Here is a 14,492-nt window from a genome sequence, read left to right as displayed (position 1 = left end):
GCAACCCAAAATTAAGTGGGGTTGAGCATGGGCCTTCACTGTTGTATCAGCTCTGAGGAAGTTTGCAGCTCAGCTGGAATGCAGCCTCTCGTGTCACAACAGTTTTCTGATTTCTGGCAGTTGATTCCAAGTACAAACTGTTCACAGCTCCTGAAGAGGAGTGGGAAGGTACAGCAAAATGTTGAAATATGTTGCTGGGTAACAGTATTGGAGTCAAGGGCTCAGAAATACTCTCATGCTTTTGAGGCTTCGTCTGGATTTACCTGTACCTGCTGCATGCACACGTGATTTTTTTGGCACTATACCATGTGCGGGAAGCACAAGGTGCTGTAGCAGGCTTTATTTAATGTGTAAATCCTTTGTAGCTGCCTTTACCTTTATTCCCTTTCCACCCTGTTTAAGCTTTAACAGTAACACCCTGATTTCTTACAATGTTATTCAATCTGTCAAAATCCTATTTTCCCCTGTGTTTGATATAGTTAAAAGCAGAAACAAAGAAAATCAGCTAGGCAAAGATGAGGAGAGCTATGCTAAAGAAGAGCTATGCCAAATCCTTTGTAAAGATTATCTAGATTCTGGTGACATAAAGGGGTCCATTTCATATTACCAAGGTCTGTATACCCTTTTCAGGGTTAAAAAAATTTTTGAAAACTCTAGCAAGTATGCACTCAGACAGAGAATGGCTTCCATGTCTGTCACATGGGCGTCACATGGCTCCCATATTTGAAAGGATGTTAGAATACAATTTGATAGAAAATCTAAATATAATTATGTACTATATAATTTGAAATACCAGCTGCTGAGCAGATTCCTTATCAGCAGAAAATTATCAAAGCCTAATTTTTTACATGCATTAACTTACAGTTTTATCTTTCAATCACATTTTCAGCAGTAAAGTCATTTGTTTTGTAAATGACCTCTATAATGATACTAAGAGAGATGTCCAAGGTGTGTACAATATTTCCAAGATGTACAAAGCAATGAAATCCAACTCAGCTTCCTGTATTTTACACACTTGGGGATGTGAGTGTCCACTGAATGTTCGTCTGCATGATGAGACACTTTTAACTTAGGATTGAATAGGTGAAAAAATTTTCTCACAGTGAAAATTCGTTCAATATGAAAAATAAGTCAGACAACTGCCCACATTTGATATATCTACAAATGTTATTCAGACTCTATAAAAGCTGTGATTGGGAAAAAGAAAACAACAAAAGAACAGAAAGAAAAAATGAAAAGGTCTCTGCTAGTGTATGAAGATAGAAATCTTTTGCTTTTTCTTACTCCACTCACTTTTAATTTTATATTCATTTTACAAAGAGACAGAGACTTTCCATCATTCTGCCTGCTTACTCCAAGCATGTGTTGTGTCTCCCTTTTAACCTTTTCCTTCAGAAAGAACATTAGTAGTCTGTCATTTTCCATTTTAAGTAGGTACTATAGTGATTTGTCATTTTCAATGTATTTAATATATCCTTTGTATTTTTTTTTTTCCTTTTCCACAGTGGAGATCTTGACCCAATTAAAGACAGGGGACTAAACTTTGCCCTGCTATTTTGTAATATTTTGAAAAATGTGAATGGTCTCTCTTCATCACCTATTCATGTTGGCACATGCTCATGTTTATGATTTGTTTAAACCATGAACAAAACAAAAGGGCTAAATGTTTTTATTCTAAAGTAAAATGAAGACACACCCAAATTATTTCCATAATTCAAAATGTATTTTTTATTCATAAGCAGATTTCAAAATCATTACTTTATTAGAGCACTCTTGCTTCTGGTGGGCATAAACTGAGATTATATCCTCAGAGGGTAGCACTGCATGTAGCATTTTATGGAAGGCACTTTGATTGAATTTAGCATTTTGGAAGTATCACATATGACACAACCTTTGGACTATGTGCAGAAGCCTAAAAAAGATTTGACTTAATGTGTAAATTTTCAGATTTGCAATAACTGTTTTGGGGGATGGAGGTGGGGTGGGTTGTGCAAAGTACTCCATCTGCTCAAATTATGTAATACTTTTTCTTTAACACAAATATTATTAATTTTACATTATGAATTGACCAGATTTGTCTTCTTTAGCTATCCTTTCATTTTTTTCTCTTTTACTGTCGAAAGCAGAAGCATTAACATCTGCAAAGCAGAGATTAGAATCATACATCATATTGATTTTTTTTTATTTTGAATGCTGGTATTTCTTCAAAAATCTTTCCCTTGTGATACATTGTATGGAGAAACTGAGAAGTCTGCAGGCAGCAAAAAACCTTGAAGCACTTTCACTGCTGTTCAGAAGTAATTAATGATAATGTCACTATGCTCACCCTACATGTCCACAGATACATATTTGTGCACTCATACTGAGGACACATGGAGTACTTGTTCTAGAGAGATAATCATCCAGAAGGACATAAAGAATGTCAGTTTGGGTCTTCTTCTTAAAACAGTACAGTACTGTACATTTTATGGTTGCTTTAATATGATTGAGATTTACATTGCCATGGGTTCAATCCTAAACTAAAAAGAAAGGAATCTCTTGTGTTGCATTAAGATAGTGATTACATTACTTTTTCAGAAATTAGAAGCCTTTAAGTGTCATTAAATTGAAGAATAAGAGTCACATGTAATACGGATTTGATAAAACTGTTGTGATTTCTTTTCAAAGGGCTTGTGGACAAGAATTTGAGGAGGTTTTTTTTCATATTTATTGAATGATACAATGAATCCTGACAATGAATGAGGCAATCAGCCTACTCAGCTATTGGCCAACTACAAAGTGAGAATGGCCACATTAAACACCATTGATTTGATAATAACATTTTTTTGGATAGATTGAAAGTGGAAAAATGCCAAACAGAAGGCTGTAATAGGGATGTTAGGATGTGTGGCCATAAGGAGGGCTGGGAAGGGGGAGAGACTAGGATCTCTACCAGCACTGATTAAAACAGGAGAGTTTCTGGATCATGGGGGAAAGAGCAGACATGGCTGTCTACTCTTTGTTTTTATCCTGCAGAACTATTAGACACAACCTATGCTTCATCTCTAAGTGTATGAAAACAACATTCCTTTGGAAGAACTGGATATTGCATTTTTAGCAAAAAAACCCTGTGTGCTAAACGAATCCATTTAACTGGGGGTTTGAAACTTATACTCCCTAAAATAAGGCGGGGCATCAGTGCCTGTTTTCTTCTAAACTATCTGGTAAGGCAAATGGTAGTGAAAGAAACAGGGTGCAATTGCTCCTCACTAGACATCTATGTATCACCAGTAACCTATTTCAGCTTTGAAAGAATTTCATAGCTTATAATACTTGCACAAACTCCCTTGGTCATATGCTATAAGAACTTCTAAAAATACCTTAAGAAAAAAAATAGCTTTCATCAGTGGAACCTAACTGCCTGTCCAGTTTGTACAGTATCTCCCAAGTTTAAACTAACCCTTCCCTCTCTGTAAAAAGGAAGCACTGCAATGTACTTTGTGGAAATCTTTGAAAAGATAAAATGAAATGTAAGTGCAAAGCCTCATTATTAAGAAAAAGTGGATTAGACACTCAATGAGGTAGTTGCATGTTTTTGGTGATGATCCAGACCATGTCAATTCACAAGAGGAAATCACTTTGTATACTTTACTAATTTAGAATGAATGACAGATAGAAATGTCTAATGGATATTTGGAGCTGAAGGTCAAGTAATATATTACTGTAAAGGCATGTTCCTTGAGATGTGCAATGAAGTTAGATGTATGGCCCTGATTCGGTTTTAATATACCTGTTTCTATAATGACTACCTGCATTAATTTGCTTTATGAATGGAAGACATATACTCCAAGAGGTTTTGATGTACTAATACTTAATACTGCTAAGCTACCTTCATCCTTGGTCTATATTAAACGTGTGAGGGTTTTGCTCAGTGATGCCAAGAAATTCTTGGATGTAAAACAGGCAAGGTCTGATGCAGAGGAAGGTGAAAGCGTACTTATCAGTAGATGATGCTATAAAAAGCATACTTTTGTTGCCAGGTCTCTAATTAAATTACCTTTTATTGCCTTTTTTTGGGATTTATTTCTTTTCTTTAAAGCTTTATCTTGCCCCATAAGCAAGATTTAAGATGTAAGGGTAGCTGTCCTTCAACTGTTCTCCAGCTAAACATTTTCTACAATCACCAGCCTATTAAAGTTTGGAAAAATAAAATGGTGCTTAAATAGAAATAGAGTTGCCATGAAATAAAATGAATGGCACAATAGATGAGGATTTTCAAATTAACAGTTTCTAGAAGCTTGATACTCCTCAAAAATCAGATTTTGGGACAGATACAGATTCTTGATATGTAAAGTATTACTTACATGCAGGTGCCCAGGTGACACAAAAGACTAGTTCAAAACCTGCCTCACAACTTAGTCTTCAGGGCATCCATACACATCAATGCTCTAATCCTTTAAATTCCCTAGGTACTTATAATTCTTGTGGAGTGCATGTCCAGGTTGCTTGATCTGAAAAACAGAGTGTCTGACACAGCAGCTTGTATGTAATATACTTGTTATGTCTCTCTCCCAGCTGCAATATCTGTGAAGCTCAATCTGTTTTGTGTTCACACCACATTTTATGTGACCCATCAACAACCAGATTAACAGAGGACACAGTTGCTATTATCACTTTCATTTAAAAATGTAGGGTGATATCAATCATACTTTATATCAAAACCAACTAAATATATCCAGCAGCTTTCAACCAAGCAAGAAATTTTCATTCAAAAGCATTTACCATTTTATGGGGGTTCTGTACCCTACATCCAACCTACTGGGGCCTGCTGCATGAACGAAGTCAAAGGTGTACTCAGTGAAAATATGGAAAATCAGCAATATTAATTGATCTGGAGAGAAATAAGTAAGCTAGAGAATATTTCCCAAATATAGAAGAGGGATTTTTTCCTATTAAAATGTTGAAGTCTTTTACACAGGACTGATGTAGAACAGCTGAAAATGTCTGATGGTGATGCTTCTTTAAAGAAAATATTGCCAGCATTATTGGAGGATGGTTTTAAATACTGCATAACATAATAAGTAAAGCATTTTAAATTCTGTCAAAGAAGTGAGTAATAGCTGAGAAGCAACAGGAGAATATTGAAACTTAGCATGCTTTCTGTTGGTTTAACAGAGAAGTTCATTTTACTTCATTTACTTCAGCAGAATCCTGCACACCACAAGGGTTCTACGATGACTGATGTTTTAATAATGCAAAGGTGGCACCTAGTGCAGGCCATCCAATGAGGGACACTTATATCTGTTTGGATCTGCTCTAATTGCTGAGTGCCATGTGGGAGTTTGGCAGCATGGACACCACTGTCAGTCTTGTGTAGTGTCCAGCCAAGAAGAAATTCAGAAATATACCACATTCGTGGAAAGAAAATTACTGGGGACAAAAGCAATGACAGGAAAATATTTGTCAGCTCAGGCTGTCCAGTCACAGACTAAAGAAAATGTTTTGGAACAGAAGAAGAAACATGTACCATGTGAATATGGATATTTCAAGATGATAAATTTCATCTTTTTTGCTGTTTTCTATAAACCAGAGGACAGATTTAGGGTTTGAAGTGAACACTAAATATCTGGTTTCTACACAGTGTTAGCATACTTTCTAGGGATCAGAAAGAGAGGTGTTTGCAACTAATCACAGGTGTGTTGTTGAGATATTTACTAAGATATTCCCATGTTGCCTTAATTGCTGCACTGTGCAAGCTTTTGGGTGTCATTAAACCATAAGACTCTTGAAGTAAAAATCAGTACAGGAAATACTAATGCCTTAGTTTAATTTAAAAAAAAATTACTTAATTTGGATCATTAGAATCACAAGCAGCATTTTGTGCCATGAAAGCAAGAGCTACATGTGGACTAATTAATACTTTTGGGGATAGTCAGACTCATTTTAGAAGATTGAGCATTATCGTAAAGAAGTAAAATGCCTCTAAAAATTAAATTAATTTCTTCTTTTGGAATAAAATACACAAAGACCCAGTGAGCATGATCCTTCACAATAAAATACCATAATACAGCAAAGAATAGTCAAGTACTATGACACCTGGCTTATTAGCTTTAAAACATAAATTAATCTGTTGGAAAATTAGGAATGTATTATGGGACATATGAAGGATTGCAAAAACCCAGAAGTTCCAAATACAAATCTAAAACCATTCAGTCTGGTGTGTTCCTTGCCTCACTAAATCAGAGAAAATGAGTTTTATGAACAATCCACCAGATGGGAAAATGTTCAAATACCACAAAATGTTGATCAGATTTATTTGAAAAGCAAGCTGTAACCATATGCATATGTGAGGAAGCAAAATGGATTTTCAAATATGCAGTCACTGCTGTCAAGTTGCAGCTGTATGAATTTAATGCTATATTGCTGTTTCTACTGTAGACTTTCTTGATTTCACTTACCTATTTGCCAGCTGGTATGATTAATATTGATTCAGTATTACAAGCAATTAAATTGGAAAACATAAACAATCTTTTTGCTGGCGTTTCACCAGACAGTGCCACGTATCTGATTTTTTTTTTTACAAGAGGGGTCTCTGAGACATATTAATATAGCAGCATCCAAAATATTTGTGCACAAACAGATGACACAGATACCATGGCATCTTTACAACTCTGGGATTTTTCATTTATAAATCTTCTCAGATTACAATAATTTATATTTATTCTACTGCAGTGACATCAGTTAATCTACTGGAGTCAGAAGAGGATATACAAATAGTTATGTCTGCTTGATAATGAGTACCATTTCTATTTTAATTTTAAAAAAATATTTTATTTGTTCATTAGACTGGAAATGTAAACTAGAAATAAAAGGGATTTAAATATATGGTTCACTCCTATGGATAACAACCAAGTGATTCTTAAATTTTTGTTTCACACTACTTTTTTATATATCAAGTGATGAAATGCAATGCAATTTTTATTTATTTATTTATTTATTTATATTGTTTAAAAATTGTAACCTTTTTAACTGTAAATTTTCTGAAGTCAATGTTAATACTAGGTTAGATAATTAAGCATTCCTTTTCATAATGTATTTTTGAATGGCAGACATTTGGGTTATTCAGAAAATCAAGTGATTTTAAAATATGTCAAATTAGTATCAAAATTACCAGGAACTGAGGAAAATCTAGATATCAAAAATCATTTGTGGTTAGGCAAGGAGAGCCATTTGAATTCTCTTACAGCTTTGTCTGTTCTCTTTGACTGAGAGAAGGAAGTTTTTATCATGTGATATGAATAAAGTCATTCTCCTGAACTGTTAGAATATTAGGTTTACAAGGTACTTACCAAGTTGATGTTATTTGTTGACATTGATTGCCAGTGTTCTGGGTTTTTTATTTTTACCTTTCGGGACATCTATTACAGTTATGGTAGTTTCCTACATCCCTGACTTTGTTGAATCAGTTGTAAAGCTGCACTATGTTGAACTGGGTTTTAAAACACCAGCAACCTCTATCTAGTGGACGGAAATGACACAGTTCCTTCTAGTATGGATCTTCCATGTTGGATCTGCACTGGTTCTGTCCCAGATTGCAATGCTGACCTCATGCTGGATCTTGACTCCTTCAGCAACAAGCTCAGTCCTTAGGCACAGTGGGGCTGTTGGCAGCTCCTTTGCGTTGTGGGAGACAGGAGGTGCCCAATCAAGGTTCATTTTGAGTTCTCACCATCTATCTCAAGATGTTAAAGATATAGTCTAACAACTAAATTCCTCTTCTGGCCTACTAGTAGGGAACTGGTTTTGATTAGTGATTTGAAATAAATAGAGAGGAAAAATAAACATAAAAAAGACCAAATAGCATTTTATGGTTTAATTTTTTTCTCTCTTTCTCTTTCTCTTTCTCTTTCTCTCTTACTATTAAGTCTTTCTTTTTTAATATCTTATTTTTATTTCATTTACTTCTATAATTCTCATTAGATGTAAGGTCACTGAAAAATAACTGCTGTTAAATACTGTGCACCATCTAGCAGAGGGTGACACTTCAATTAGATGGAATATTTTGGAACTGTCAAAATAAATTTTAAACACCACTACGCTAGGTGGAAGAGATCCTGATGTCTTATTGTCATGATCCGCTCTATGAGCGGGGAGTCGTGATGGTTCATTTTACTGATCTGAGAGTGCGAAAACCAACACAGAAAGGGGATTGCAGTATCAATCAAAACAAATGCACCTTTACTGAATGACCACAGCAAATGCATTAGAGGAATTAGGGAAAGGAAAAGAATAGAAAAGAGGGGGAAGAAAGAAAGAGGGGATATAGCTACCAAATGTAGAGAGGAAGTCCTCTGTAGCCTGGCCGCAGGAATCTGCACGTCACATAAGGGAGATCTCAGAAATCCTCCTTGACTCAAGGTTCTATTACAGTCCATTGCTAAGAGAGGGAGAACAGATCTTGAAACCATTGAGGGGGAACAGATAAAATAAAGAATAAGTCTATTGGAATCGCTGAGGGGGAAAGAGGGTACAGGCAGAGCATATTCTCAGCAGTAGGCAAGAACCGTTGTCTTCTTGGTCCAATGGCCACACCTGCAGGCAAATATCTATCTCACTTTGGTCAGGTCGGCTCCCCAACACACCTGCCCCTTGTTAGGGGCTTCAATCTCAGTCCTTGGGATGGGGGAGCTTCTCTGTATAGGGGTCTCATGTCTCAGTCCTTGAGAGAGAGGCTTCTTCCACCTCAGCCTGTCCATCACAGCGTTTGAAAAGCAGGTGAGGGGTCTTCCATGGAGGGACCACCAAAAGTTACCCCAAAAAAGTCCAACCAGGCCAAGAGGTCGAGAAATTCTCAAGCTATGGTCACGAAACAGGTGCTAGCACACAGGGCACTTTGCCCCCTGGCAGGCCCTGCTAGGAGCCGTCACTGTAAACACAGATGCAAACAATCGCTTGGCAGGCGAGAACTCTGCTCAGGGGCCTCAGGATTATTTGGCTTTCATCCACCACCGGCAGGCCAGAATTCCAATCAGGGTCCTCAGGGTCCCGATATCTGTCCTTGAGACGGTCGTGAGGCAAATGAGGGGAACTTCAGATAGTCTCTCCCACTTATCCACTGGGCTTAATCCACCTTAAATTTTAAAATGGTGACCAGATGTAGCATTATTCTTTTTTAAGATGAAAAATGCATAGAGTTTAATCAACCCAAGAACCAAAAGAACAAGTTGAAATAAAAGGTGTCAAGTATGTAAAAGGTATTTCTATGATGTGGGGGAAAAGAAAGTTCAGATAGTCTAGTAAAATGTAGGATATGGTAAATTTTACTTTGTCTTAGAAAAGATCAGGTGTGAATCAGAAATTTTGAAATTAATGACTGTATTATGTGCCACGATATCAGTAATCTAAATTTCTTATTTTCAGTTAGAAGACCTAATAATTCAAATTTATCCTTCCCATGGTTGAGAAATCTCATCATTCTTTCCCCTTCTAAAATCCCCACCTTCACATGTTGCTGTGAGGTGGTTTGCTGGGAGAGGTTTTCCACCTTTCTTCCAGTTACAGAAAAGAGGGTTATTCCAGTTCACTGTCCCCTCTCAATAGACCAGTGATCTACATCAGAGTGCAGAAACCCAGACTTGAAATCTAAAATGAGACAATTTCTCCATCTTCCTTGACCCATGCTGGCAGTCTTGCCAAACAACTCTGCAGAAAGGGTGCTGTAAATTTCTACCAAAGTACAAATTCTGCACATTTTCAATAATTCAAAGCACTCTCTGTGCAGCCCTTGCTGCAGTTACCATTCTGTTGATGAATATAAACAAACTCTCCATTCCCTTTTAAGAAGAATTTACTTTAAACAACAACAAAAACTCTGTTGTAAAACTAGAAGAGGTTCAATGTGATTAACTTCCTTGTGTAGTCCCAACTGGTTTCAGATATATACTGCTGAGTTAACACAGAGAACCTGAGGTTCTTGGGAAACCTATGCTTTATCTCATGACAGTTTCTCACTGAGAATGTGTTGCTGCATAACTAAGAGGTGTTGCTGCACTGTTTTGCTCAGATTCTTCTGAGACAGTTGACTCCTAAAAGTAGAATTCACTTCAGAATGGGCAAATCATGGGTGCATTAACATACACTTTGAATTTTCAGAGCAGAGATATATTAGTTACTTAGACTAAGTCTTAGAACTTTATCCCAAGGATTAGCATAAGGAATCACAATATCATTAAGATTGGACAAGACCTCCAAGATCATTGAGTCCAAACTTTCACCAAATACCATCATGCCAACTAAACCACAGCACTAAGTGCCATGTCCAGTTATTTCTTGAACACTACCAGAGATATTTGTGTATTTTCTATGAATTTCAAAGCTCCTAAATAATATTTGCAAGAGGGAGTATATTTTAGAATTAATTCAAAGTTAGAATATGTTAATCAGAATGAAATGGTTGAAATGTCTACATTGAACTTTCAGATTCTGAAGAGGGAGAAGACCTTTTTTGAAGAGGGAGAAGGCCTTTAATGTCTTTTGTTTAAAATTATTTTTAAATATTTCAGAATATCAACTATATTTTCTCTCAGAAAAAATTAAAAAGGGAAGAAAAAGAAAAAAAAAAAGTTTTTAACTCAGAGACAAATCAGATGCATATTTTTCTGTGGATTTCATTAAATTTTTCATTAAATTTTTTCATTAAATGTTTCAATGTCATGATATGTGCACTAATTTATCCAGCAAAACCATGTTGTTAGTTTTATGTCCATGGACACATTGGAGAGGGATGATAGTGAAAACTTTAAAGGCAAATTATTACATAGTGGGACGATCAGCAGTGGAAGAAAGTGTTTGTTTAAAATTATAATGGACAGGACAAATTTTAATGTATCTCTGATATGTTTGCATTCCCTGCCAGATTAAAGCCAGATTTCTATACTGTTACCTACTTGACTTCTGGAGCTCATACAAAAACCTCTTCAGTTTTAAGGAGGTCACAAATATTAAGATAATTGTAAAGAATGAGCCCCTGAGCATGATATCTGTGTCTCCTATTCAGTTTCACCAGTTTGATTCTATTTTACATTAGGAACTTGGGGCATAGCACAGAAAGCCAATTTCTTACAGCATATGTGAAACAGAAGAAGGGAGAAGTGTGAGAAGCCAGAACTCCAGATTATACTCTGACTGCTTTTTCTGTCACCATTAAATAAAGAAGAGTGACATACTGTCATTCTCCAGGTAGAAATGAATACAGCCTGTGACATGGGCTTATTGCTATTGAAGTGTATGTGGAACCTTGATGGGATTTTTTGGAAGGACACAGGCTCATGATGCTCTGGTCATACTGCGAGAAGCCAGAGATATTGAGACACTTTTTTTTTTTTTTTTCTTTTTTTACTTTTTAATTTTTTCTTGTAAAGTCAATCCCCTTGGGATTACTATTCCATCTGGTCATACGTCTGCCTCATTCCCTGGCTCTGCACTAAGGCCGCTGTTGGCAACTCTAAAGTGACAAAAACCCCCTTAAGTCATCAAAGTCCCAAACTTGCCTTCTGGAACACATAAAAAAGCAGAGATTAGTGGCAACACCAGCTTCTGTTTTCCAAAGAGGAAAGTAGGTTGACAACGAAGCTCATTCATATCTGCCTTTAAAGGTTTGGCTATTCTTTGCCTTATTAAGTAATCAACATTTCAAGCCTCTGAAGTCCCAAGCTGAAAGACTGATTAGATATTAACCTGACTGCACAGTTTGCTCTAATTTAGATTTATGACTATGTCAGTTTAAGGAATGAATCTCTCATATCAGATACAGAAGAATTCATTTGTTGTTCCTATGGAATACAATGTTTCATTCACTGGCAAAATTCCCAGACCTTCAATATGACGGGAATAAATTATGTACGTTTACATGGCACATTTGTGAATTCTTAATTAGGGACTCGTAACCAAGTTCTGAAAAGATGCATTTTATGCAGGGTAAAAAAGAATAAATTCATTAGCACCTATAAATGCAATGTTTAGCAGGACTGATAGATTTGTGCTTGCTTTTAATTTTCTTCCATTGCATTAGAAAGGCCTTTAACCTTTGAGCATTGATTAGGAGAAAAGAGAGAATAAGTTCCGGTTGCTTTAGAAAAAATTTTTCATTTTAAGAATATTACTCCAGCTTATCTAAACGTGTTAAAGCAAAAAAAACCAAAACCACAAACAAACAAAAAACCCAACAACAAAAAAGCAATATAAAATAACACTCTTCCAGTCAAAGCTAAGGCTAAATATTTTTGCCCTCTTAGGGTTATTGTTATCCTACACAAACAATTAATTTACTGAACTCTTCCTATAGCTCTCATGAGTGTTATTTCTGATGTTTCAGAAAGAGAAGAAAAATATTTTACCATGCTCTGCTACAAAGTGCTACAGAGAACCACTTATTTATCTTTAAATTTCTGTTATATTTAACACCATCAAAAAGAAAAATGTTCTTCCTTGTTTCAGCTCAGTGAAAGAATCTGAACTTAAGAATGGGAGAATTTAAACACCTATTGACAATTGCAATTTCAATGCATCTTAGGTTGGGCATATTTTGGCAGTAGATGTTTGTAGATTCATGTGTATATATGCCCTAATAATATAAAATGCAGAAACATTAAAAAAGAATTTAAGTTGTTTATTGTTGGGATATTGCCCACAAAATGAATTTACCTAGTCACTGTATACTAGAAAAATGGGAGAAAAAACCTTTTAAAGGGCCTTATCACTGTCACCTTCTTGCTCCTTTTCAGGGTCAGCCCAAGATGGAACATGACTAATCTGAGTACTTCAGCACCTCAAGCAAAATCTGGGTTGAGAGTAGCCATACAGGCCCATGAATGGATATGTCGGCTATGTCTTTATGTGTGAGTAAAAAATACGTAAGTGAAACTTTTGAGACAGTGTACCAAGCTGTAGCCTGTGCCTCGCTATTACAGTTACTGCCATTTGGTTGTGCAGCTGCTGTGTGTCAACTTTAGGAGAGAGTCACAAGGGAAGATAGGGCTGAGGTGACAAAATTTCTGGTGGAGATCAATCCCTTGATCCCCAAGGTAAGAGCCAAACCTGGAATAGACACCCTTCAGCCCAGATACAAGCAAGAAGCCTTAGATTGCTTTAGAAGACTCATCCCAGTCCCTTGCCATCAAAACTCCAGACTGTCCAACTCAGCCCTGGCCATAAATCTTGGCTGAGCCAGAGTCCAGGGTACCCACTTTCTCCAGAGATAAATTATTCCTCAGAAAATAACCTGAATATCAGTCCTGGCTGACCTGGGAAAATGTTTCCCAGACCCCCATGACAACAACTCTAAAATTTCCTTTCTCTTAGTCTTAATTCAAACATAACTCACAGTCAAGGAGCACATCTCTTCACCACTAGAAATCTTCAGCACAGACAATTCTTATACCCCTTTGTTTCCCTTGAGAATCTGTTTACAGCTCTGCTCTGGTTTTGCCCGGGGCTTTCTTGTCTCTCAAATCTAATTCTAGTCAAATCCATGTACAGAGGACAATTTAGGTGTTAAAACTTGGAAAAAAACAGGTAAAGTGGTCACTACCTCTTAGAGGACTTTATAGTTGTTATCTTCTCCTTTCCATCCTCATTCCAGGTAACAGCATGTTTTCTTTTTTCTGCAAGACTGAGATTATTCAGTGGCAACCCACTGCAGGCTTCTCTGTAGGCCACAAGTAAACCACAAATAGACAGTTTTTCTAAATGTTTGTAAAAAAATATATGTACATGGAAATATCCTACTGTTGCACTGCACTCTATTGCAAATATAGGTCATGGCACATCTTTATTAAGATGGCACAAAAAGAAAGAGTTTTGAAAATGGAAATTGTGGTGATGAAGCCCACTGTCCCCTAAGTAAAAGAAAGCTTTGTTGCTTGGTATTTCAAAGTACAAATGTACTGCACTGTTACTTAGCTGGGAAACTGAGAAGTCTGATGTGTAGAGAAAACATTTACAGCTGTGCATGAAAAAAAATTGCTTTGCCTTTTAAATTTCAGTTTATACTTTAGAATACCAGTGATTATCTTAATATTAATAAAGGTGACTGACCAGAAAAGTACAGGGAGATAAATATGAGCAATTTGATGCTACTCATGCAAATTACAGGGAAATTAAAGAACACAAAAAATAATTGAGGTGTTTTAACGACAGAAAAATGAAGAATTACTAGGAAAAATGTATTTAAATCTTCACAAAATGGTGATTTAGACTGATATATCATAAGTGTTTGGAAGGTCTAAACATCAAATGAAAGCATGGATTTGTGTTAAGAATCACAAAAGAGCTAATTAAGTGCTAGAACAGAAGTGATCCAAGTAAAAAATAAAGTGAAGGAATAGAAGTAAAATTAGGCTAAACATTCAAACAAAAACCATAAAGCACAGTGTTCTGAAAGATGCAGTGAAACTTGTTCAAAATAAAACTTTGGAATAAGAGACAAGTTTGGGAAGGGAAGAGAGTTGTTGGGA

The sequence above is a fragment of the Motacilla alba genome, chromosome 2, assembly GCF_015832195.1.
Source record: "Motacilla alba alba isolate MOTALB_02 chromosome 2, Motacilla_alba_V1.0_pri, whole genome shotgun sequence".
Lineage (NCBI taxonomy): Eukaryota > Metazoa > Chordata > Aves > Passeriformes > Motacillidae > Motacilla > Motacilla alba.
This window is presented reverse-complemented; position numbering follows the sequence as displayed.